The sequence below is a fragment of the Acanthochromis polyacanthus genome, chromosome 18 (assembly GCF_021347895.1).
Source record: "Acanthochromis polyacanthus isolate Apoly-LR-REF ecotype Palm Island chromosome 18, KAUST_Apoly_ChrSc, whole genome shotgun sequence".
NCBI lineage: Eukaryota > Metazoa > Chordata > Actinopteri > Pomacentridae > Acanthochromis > Acanthochromis polyacanthus.
This window is the reverse complement of record NC_067130.1, coordinates 25,575,952-25,585,987: the sequence shown is the minus strand read 5'-3', so window position 1 is coordinate 25,585,987 and position 10,036 is coordinate 25,575,952. Positions and strand designations below refer to the sequence as shown.

The 10,036-nt window shown below is 41.7% G+C and overlaps 1 long non-coding RNA gene across 1 annotated transcript; it reads left to right on the top strand.

Annotated features, from left to right (window-relative positions):
• Window positions 1-2,713: 2,713 nt before the first annotated feature.
• On the top strand, window positions 2,714-3,972 carry LOC127530937 (uncharacterized). Its single transcript, XR_007937739.1, has 3 exons — window positions 2,714-2,950; window positions 3,471-3,531; window positions 3,635-3,972. It is a non-coding gene; the product is annotated as an uncharacterized LOC127530937 (long non-coding RNA).
• Window positions 3,973-10,036: the final 6,064 nt, after the last annotated feature.

Here is a 10,036-nt window from a genome sequence, read left to right as displayed (position 1 = left end):
ACAGCCATCTTCATGTAATTAGAATATGGTGCAAAAAGTTCAGTATTTTTCATCAGACATTGCTCAAAGTGAAAATTATATATATTCTGGACTCATTACACATAAACTAAAATATTTTAAGCCTATTTTGGTTTTAGCTTTGATGATAATGGCTTTCATGAACCCCCCAGAAATCCATCTCAGTATTTTTGAATATTTTACACAGGGTCACAGAGATGCTTCAGGAGCAACAAAAACAACAAATTATCACCAGCTGCTGTCTGAGCAGAAGAAGTCTGATTGGTCTGGTACGAATGACACAGAACCGACTACTGTTTGATAGAATATACAGACCACCGGCACAGATATTACAACATGTGACATTGCTTTGTGTTGGTGCTGCCGCAACTGTTTTACACTGCTGCCTAATTTTCCACAACCCTTCCAACCGCTCAAATATATCACACAGACAAAATTGTAAAAAGCATGTTTACAAGGATGCCAGCTGCTGCTGATTTCCTAAATAAATAGTTTTATAGCTGTCTTTGACAAATGCTGCTTGTTTAAATCATAGAAATGATGGAAATCAGTGTGTGGGGCACATTTCATTAAAGACTTTACTGTGTTTTGACTCTCTTTTATCCTCAAGTATACATGTGTTGCCTTAATTTTACAGGCTGGGAGTGGCATCTGATGGTTGCACAGATCAAACCTCCTCTTTTCCTTCAGCTAGTATATGAAACAGCTGCTGACAGAATGAGCTGCAGATGTTTTAATTAGGCCTCACAAAAGCAGCAAGGCACCCTGGCCTGATTATCAAACTAAAAAAATGTGTTGTCTAGTTCGCTGTTCTTCTGTAATTCTCCATGACAATGTCTTGGTCACAAATAGTCTTCTTCAGTAAAGGTGAGGGTGTAAGCAAACCCTCACCTTTACGTGGCACAAGTGGTAGATAATCTCACTGTTGAGTGGTCACACATAGTCCCAAGCCCTATTCCACTGCAAGGTTCCCTCCATGCCAAGTCACCCAAAACCTTCCAGGTTATGTCATAGATTTTCTATTAAAAAAATAATAATAAAAATTATGCAAGAACTTTTATGAAGTTCATGGGACCTTGCAAAATCCCAAAGCTCTACTCCAAATGCTTTTTAGTAATGAACGTTTGAGGTCTGCATTTCAAAATAAAATTAAAAATTTTGGGAGGGATTCAATCTATTCCTCTATTCCGTTACTTTGAGAACATCTCAAGGTGAAGGCTTGATGCTGCATAGGTTGCATAGGTTGCTGGTGTGATTGAAGTGGAGATGCTGTTTAGAGCCTTATCATCAGCCATCCATGTATCCTTTAATGTTTTCGTGCCTCTGTTTGTGAATATAGATTCTGTGTAGAGCCACTGAGGGCATTCAACTCTGGAGGCGTCTTGGATTTTTAAGAATCCGGGACACTTGTAAGATTTGTAAGACTTTGTAGTCTCCTGGACATGTATCTGAAATTCCTCATAAGGCCATCTTCTGCATGCAATGAAACCCCAGAGGGACATAAATAAACCGTCAGAGTCAGGACCATTTAGCATCTCAATATGAACATCTTATCATCATGTACATATGTACAAACATTCTCTTAAGAATAAGGGCCCAAAATAGTCAAGCTTTTTTGGATCTGGAAGATCAAATATTTTGGTGGTAGGTGAAGTGAGACTGCACGAAAGGGTTTCCTAAACTTTCAGGACATCACTTTGGTAGGGGTAGGAGAGTCCGGCCATTGATCAAGGGTGGAGTAATACAGGGCATAAGTGTCACCTATGTGTAGTGTTTAGACTTGCCCTCATCTGATGTCATGGGCAGGATGTAGTTTTGAATCCACATACCTTCACTCAGTTGCTGGAGTCAGTTCAAGTGTTTCCATGATTCTGTTTGCAACTAAGGACTTATACCAGCAGGTTGTAAATTGAAACTGGTTGGTACATAGTTGAATTAGACCAAAAAGAAGTTCTATCAATGGGAAATGTCAGTTTAGATTCAAACAATTTACTGATCTAGGGTCCAATCAGAGCTGCAGACAACTCCAGACAGTGTTAGTAAATTACTGTAGAGGAGATACACATGATCTGGCCATCCCACTGTTAATCTTTGTCCCAGAGCTGCTGAAGTAAGATTTTGGCTCTTGTGGTGTATAAATTGATGTAGCATATTAGGTCATATTGTGAAGATTGCAGTTTGTATACATTTTCAGTGTTAAGTTTCAATAGGAAATGGGTCTATGTCTATAGCCAAAGGTTTGAGAAGCATGATGCCAGCTTAGCCCTTGTGCACCCTTCATAGGATCTGTTCTGTTTTGTTTTAGCCAGAACTCAGTGCTGTCCGACCTAGCAGTTGATGGTAGCTTCACATGCTCCAGATGAAGACCTTATTTTGAGAAAAGGTTGTTTTGCTTCGGTAGGAGGTGAGTTAAGGCAATAGTCTAAATACTGTAGAATGAACCAAGCACAGTGTCCACTACATCTTCAGTACCCTCACTATGATCTTGCACATCTCTAGAGAGGATATGTTGCACAGCACTAGGGGCTACATGTTTTGCCAATTAGGAGCACTAAAGATTTATAGACAGCTGGGGCCTATTTCACGAAGCAGGTTTTACAAACTCTGAGTTTCTTCCACAACTCTGAGTTGATCTACTCTGAGATAGAAAACTCTGAGTTTTCGGTTTCACAACGCCTGAGTTGGGTTAATCAACTCGGAGTAGTTTGACCCGGAGTTACGCGCGTGCACCGCAAGTCTGAAAAGACAGCATCAATGGAACCCCGATTCGACGAGTCACCATGGAAACGGGGAAGCGAAAGGCTGCGTTTTTGAACTGGAAGTTTTTAACGCGCTCATATGGCGAGTTTGAACACGTTTTTAGAAAGAAGTGCAACACCGCTGCAGCTGCAAAAGAGGGGGAGACAGCGTGGAGAACAGCCCGGATCAATGCGTAAGTTTAAATGTAGTCCTTTGTAATCGTAATAATATTGCAGGGAATAACTGTCTGAATGGTAGGATATTAAGTTATTTCATTTAGGTGAAATCCCGACGGGGCAGCAGCTTAAGATGAAATATAAAAACATTGTTCAAACGGGTCAGATCTCGGCATTATCTCATGGAGGTACTTCATGTTGATCATGTTTTACATTGTAAAGTAGCCTAAATATTAAGTGACTGTTTGACTGTGTAGTTGTTTTATCCACATATAGCCAAAATGTCTGCATCCATATCATGTTATGTTAAATAATTAAGCCTATTTAAACTAACACAGACTTCTGCTCAGCCAACAGAAAGAAAGCAGATGTCTGTAAAACGGTGGTATAAAATGTCATGGATGCACATACATACATATATATATATATATATATATATATATATATATATATATATCTTGTAATTGTAAGTAGGCAACACTCCAAAGATTTATCCAAATGGTAGTTTAAGTATACTGAAACATATCACTGATCTAGGATGAAGAGGATGAAACTGTGTCTGCTGCCTTTACAGAGGGGGATCCAGAAAGGCATAGAGGTATGTTACTGATAGTTCTCTTCTCATTCAGATTTTGGGTGGAATATAGAGTGTGACATTTAGCTTACACTGAAGTGTTGCACATTCTCATCTTTTTTAACAGAGCATGGCTGGACAGCAGCAGGATGGTCCCTCAGCTTCCACTGCACAGACTGACACAGTGAAATGGATGTTCAGGAAACACCAGAGATTCATTCTGTGGAATTCATGTGCAACTGTATAATTGAATGTCCTCTATGTATTCCCAGTTATCAATAAAACAGATTTACAAACTGCATTTGCTGAGAAAAATCCAAAAAACAGATTAGGAGGGAAGATCTGGAAATTGAAATACTGGAGCACAAGTTAGAGGTGGTGATGGTCACAGGTGAATTATGTTAACTACTGGAACATTAACTGAACTATCTTTTATTTGTAGGAAATAAAGAAGAGCAAATGCAATGTGTATCATGTCTTTATTTGCTGTGGTGGTGATGATGGTGACTTAAACTCTAAAGTGATTATTGCATACGGTGTCTCTGACTGCTCTGCTGTCCTGGATAGCTGCAGGTGGATGAGGTCATCATCTGGGTCTTCAGTTTGTAGGGCAGGGTGTTGCTCTCCTCTAATAGTGGTAATATTATGAAGAACAACACATGCCACAGTAATATCACAGGCCCTCTCAGGGGTCACCCTGAGGAGACGTAGGCTCTGGAAACGGGCTTTCAGCAGGCCTATGGTCATCTCCACCCGGGCTCTGGTCCTGCAGTGAGCCCGGTTGAAGTTCTGTTGGGGGCCTGGTTCAGGGTCAGGGTATGAGGTCATCAGCCTGGGTTGGCATGGTAACCCCTGTCACCCAGCAAAAGGCCATCAAACTCTCCTGTAATGTATAGTGGATACATCAGAGCATATTAAAGGAGGGAGACAAGAGAATTCTATTGTGAAAATCTTTAGGCTGCTGACCACGCTGCAGTCTGTTGCTCAGGTTAGACTCTCCATAAATCCTGGAGTCATGAACAGACCCAGACCACTTGGCCTCCACATTAGAAATGATGTATGCAGCATCACATATGATCTGGACAGTGCAGAGAATGACAGATGTTGAACTATGATGCAGTCTTCAACATTTAGAAACAGTAGTCAGTCTACCTGTAGCCTACCTGCACATTTATGCTGTGAATGGACTTCCTATTCATGATGTGAGGGAGCTGTGATGGGGATGTGTGTGCATCTATGCAGCCAATCACAGTGGGAAATCCTAAAAGAAATTAAAATGACTAATCCCAGTCAGAGGCTGCAGTACAATGTCATTAACAGAATATGATTTAAAATTAATGTAACAGATCTCTACATCATTCACCTGCAATCCCATGGATCCTCCTTGATGCTCTGACAGGTTTGTGTCCAGGAAAACCACAATGACGAGTAAAAGTCGTTTCAGAGCCAGGAAAACTTTTCTGACTGTCCTCCTTACAGTTGTCTTACTGTAGTGCTCTGCATCTCCGACATTATATAAAAACTTTCATTTGCAAAGAACCGCAGCGCAACACACAAAATATCTGCTGGATGTGAGAGCATGACTGCGGTTGGTAATGTAAATGTAAGGACGGATTACGTTTATGTAGATTATGGACTTAAAACGATTACGAAACGGTACCACTCAAACCGATAATTGTCTGGAAATGCGAGAACATTTATGCGCGGTCTGCTAACAATCTACCGACGAATATTTAATTATCTGTGCAGTAATGCTGCTCCTTTATCCACTGAATCGTTAATAAAAGCTGTTCTACGCCAAAACTCGCTCGCTTACTAACTGAATGAATGAGGAAATCAAACAGCGTGTGTGGCTGAAAGAGGGCGGAGACGGAGAGAAACTCGAGGTTTTCTCAGATAAACCTGCTGGCGAGCAGGTTAGAGTCATAGAGTCTGTTACTGCGGTAACTGACCGAGAGTTTAAGTTACCCCTCTTTGTGAAACAGGCTCGAGTTACCCCGCATTCCCTGGTTAGAGTTACCTCGCTTCGTGAAATGGAAAACTCTGAGTTTCCCTCATTTCAGGGTTAACAAACTCGGAGTTTTCACTAAACCTGCTTCGTGAAATAGGCCCCTGGAGTCTCTTTGCACTACAGAGAAACAGGAGTGGCTTGTCCCCCGGTAGGAGCCATACTTGATGGAACATCTCCTTAATATCTCCACTCAACATCACCCTATTTTGTCAAAAATGGAGCAGAACACCAAGTAGTGGTCCTGAAATTCTATCTGCTGTCTCACATTGCATAACCTGAGCTTCTCTGGCTCTCGCTCTAATCCAAGATACTTGACTGCACCTAGAAGCAACATAGTAGGCCTGTCATCTAAGATAGATTACGTATTTTGGGTGACATACTTAAAGGGTTGGGTACAATACTCTGGATATTTGAGTTTTGTTTATGTAAAACTATGCCTCCATTCTTGCCATTACATTTAGGGCAAGAATTTCGTAAAATGAAGCCTGATGCTTTGTTAGCTCTTCTCCTTTCTTGTTAAAATGCATCCATGTGAAGGCTTCTGTTGGGCCCTTGCAAAATCGTAGTTTATGGGAAAATCTTTCAATTCAATTCAGTGGGAAAGGAAACATCTTCCACCTGAAGCAGCCTCAGGTTTGGCGGCCATGTATTTGAACAAGTTGGGGTAGGGGTAGGTATAGCTGGTGGTAGGGGGATCTTGCTGGTTAGAAAACTGCCTGCAGAATTTTGGGTGAGCTGGAGGTTGGAGGCATCCTGATAAGTGGGAATTGCAGTAGTTCAAGCTTGAAGTTACAAATGCATGGACTAGGCATTCAGTATCACTCAATAGGATGTTCCTGATTTCGAAGTTATTAAATGGATGAAACATGGCTGTCTACAGACTTGCTTTATGTTTGAGTTAGACAAAATTAATGATGCATGGATGGATGGAGAATTACAAGTAATCCAGGCCTTTATGTCCGTAAGACATGCCTCAAGCTTGAGTATATTTTTCATCATTGATAAACATAGCTGGGTGTCATTTCCATTACTGGTTTCTGTCAGAACTCTGGCTTGAGTTTTGTTTTTTCATCAGTTACTGAACTATGCTGACAATAAGGAATTATAAAACTCCAGCCTCAAGTTTGTGCTGCCACTGCTTGGCATTCTCCTTCTCTGTCAGATCAAGTAGCACAGTCCTCTATCTCATAGTGGGCATCAGGACAGCCTGGGTGTACGTACCTGACAAAGTTACAAATTAGCTCCCCCGGAAGATTATTCATCAAGTGCTGAACATGTAAAGCACTGGCTAACTCTGAAGCCCTTCTCCTGGTCTGAGAGACTGTAGCATACCGACTAGTGACTTACAGTCCTCTAAGAGCAAAATTTTGAAACACTTCATCTCTATCTGTAATTTTTGTGGGTCGTGGGTCACAGGTATAGGATAGTTGCAAGCCAAGGGGAGACATAGGTGATCCAATGGAATATCATATTTGTTCAGTTCAGACTTCTCTGTATATGGTTGGTGAGAGTCAACTTTAACATTATAGTTTCATGAGGGTTGTTATGTCTGAAATAAGGACATGAGAGCTACGTGTGATGAAGAGCTTAAACCCATAATCTGCTGCATAGGGGCCACGGGCAAAGAATAATTTAAATTAGGACTAACTTCTGCGAGGTATGGGGCATATGAAACTGGAGTTTTCTGTGAGATAGGACAACGAAATTGAAGCTGCTATACAGAATACTGAGATATGGACTGATATTGGTACAAAGCAACACTACTTGGAAGGTAAGTAGAAGGCTGCAAACTGGTTGATAAAAGTTGAGGAACAGCAATGGATGGAGGCTGTGTTATAGTAACCTGAGCTGGTGGTGGCTGACTCTGAATGCCTTCCCTTTCCCTCTCCCATCACCATCACTGCTGAGGATGTGAGATAAGAGTTCAATCATCTTTGTCCGGGAATGGCTGTGGGTCCTGACGGCCTCAGCCCCAAAGTGCTGCAGGGATGTGCTACTCAACTGTGTGGGATTTTCCATCAAATCTTCAACTTGAACCTGAGCCAGATGGTTGTTCCTGAGCAGTGGAAAACCTTATGTCTGGTTCCTGTGCCCAAGAAGAAGAACCCCAGCACGCACAGTGATTACAGACCTGTGGCCCTGACATCACATGTCATAAAGTTTGGAAAAGCTCATCCTGAGGCACCTACGCACAGTCGTCAGCTCATCACCGGACCCTCTGCAGTTTGCGTACCAGCCCCCTATTGCAGTGGAAGATGCCATCATCTTCCTGTTACATAGTGTTTGTTCCCACCTGGAGGAACAGGCAGCACTGTGAGAGTCATGTTCTTTGACTTGTCCAGTGCATTTAACACTATCCAACTTGCCCTGCTTAGTAATAAGCTATAAGAAAAAAGGAGTTAAAACAAAGCACTAATTGACACAGTTTTAAAGAGTGGATAAAACAAAGAATGTTATTCTTGTGAGACTTTCAGAGGTGTTGGTTTACTTCAACTAAATGCCTTAATACCTGTGCACATTCTGTGTCCAAATCACATTAATTTGGCTCTTTATCCTCAACCGAAAAATATAACAGATGATAATGACACAAATTACGTGTTAAAATCTGAAGCTGAATCATAACAAATTATTGGGATCCTATTTGCTCTGTGATGGCATTTTGGCACCAGCAATAAGCTTAAAATATTAAACAATATTTCAGGTGTTGTGCCAAGACATTGCACTAATGTATCTATGCAATTTTGACAGCGTGAAGGAGTTTGAAAAAATGTCAAATCCACATCATACCACTTTCAGACTGCAGCCGAGATAGCGTATGCATTCCCCCACTGCCGGTTTGTGCATATTTAGGACATACCTCGGAACCTTTTGGTTTGTGGGACCTAAATTATATATCTGTTCTGTGTAATAGACAAATTAACAATCTCCACTTACTTTAGCATCCGCTGGAAAGCAAAAACATTTTTTTAGTAATTGTAAATAAATTCAGGCTTCAAGGGGTTAAGGCCCTCGTGACATTGGTCATCTTTTGGATGCTACAGTCTCATTTGGGTCCACTTCACTCAGTCTTTGAATTAAAGAACTTGAGACCTGTCCAGTTTACATCCTTGTGCACTTCTCAAATTGCATCTGCAACTTTTAAAATGTCTGTGTGGTTTTAAGTTTAATGTTGGGCTACACAGACCCCACTGCTGTTAAGTGCTCGCAATGACTGGAAATGTTTGGACAGCGTGGTGATGCACTGGTTAGCACTGTCGGCTCACTGCTCAAAGATCCTGGGTGAAACTGGTACTTTATACAAAGTAAATGTAATAACAATTACCTCTTTATTCTTCAGGAAAACCAAAATCAACCATAAGTGTTGTGGTTTCTTTGAGGCTCAAGCGCAGAAAGAGATGAACATTAGTGTAAAACAAACACTTATTTTGCACAACAGAATAAGAAACTCAAGGACTACAACGTTTACTGGAAAACTACAACCAGAAATGATAAATTGAAACAGGAGAGCCCCTAGTGGGCTGGCAAGAAATTAGTTGTAACAATATGCATTAACCAACTTGGTATTACCCATGGAAGGTAATACCAAGACAGTCAAGTCCAAAAATTCAGAACTCAACCAACCGAGAAAACTACAGGAACAACTAGATCAGAAGAGTGATTACATTCACTAAGAAACAACTAGGAATATGGAATCAAGAATTCATCCTGAACAAATACAAACCTCAGAATGATTCGACAAGCAACAGAACAAGACCATGAGTTCACGAGTTAAAGGTACAGAAGAATGACCACACTCACTAGACTAAGGAAACTCGATATACAAAATTTTTTTGTGACGAAAATACTAACCTGAAACTACAAAAAGATAGAATACTATGAACAAGATAACTTGGAATACAAATACTATGGTATGCAAAGCTACACTAGTCTGGAATGCCAGGACTGGGACTTAGCTAACAGAATTGAGGGAAATGGGGCCTGGTGAACCTAAAAGCCTTCTCGCTGAGATGGTACGAGCTGGGGCAGTGGAGAGGACTTACTGTGCAGCTGGAGAGAAGCACGATGGCTGGAGACAGCGGCGACAGGCTGGTTGTGAGACGACAAGGTAAAGGAGGTAGCGGTGGTAGCGGACCAGGTGAGTGATCTCCAGATGGGTTGGAGAACAAGGAGAGGTGGCAGGCTGGTGGTGTGCAGGGGAGACGAAAATTGTCAGAAAACGGATGATCCAGGAAGACTAGGGTCAGGTTGCACACGAGCAGGTGGGCAATCCAGACTAGGAGAAAACAAACACAAGTTACCAGGAGTTTTCAAAAAACCAGCAGCTGGATAGAACAGTGCACAGAACTAACTGATGATCGTTCACGGTCCAGCGACGAGTGGAGCAGCAGAGATGAGTCTGATTGGCCTGATCCCACCTGCTCATGCTGATTACTGATTACCAGCACCTGCTGCTGCAGCCTCTGTGGCAAGCACACCTGAGAAACAGCTAGGGGAGGTGTAGGGGAGAGCACTGTCCTC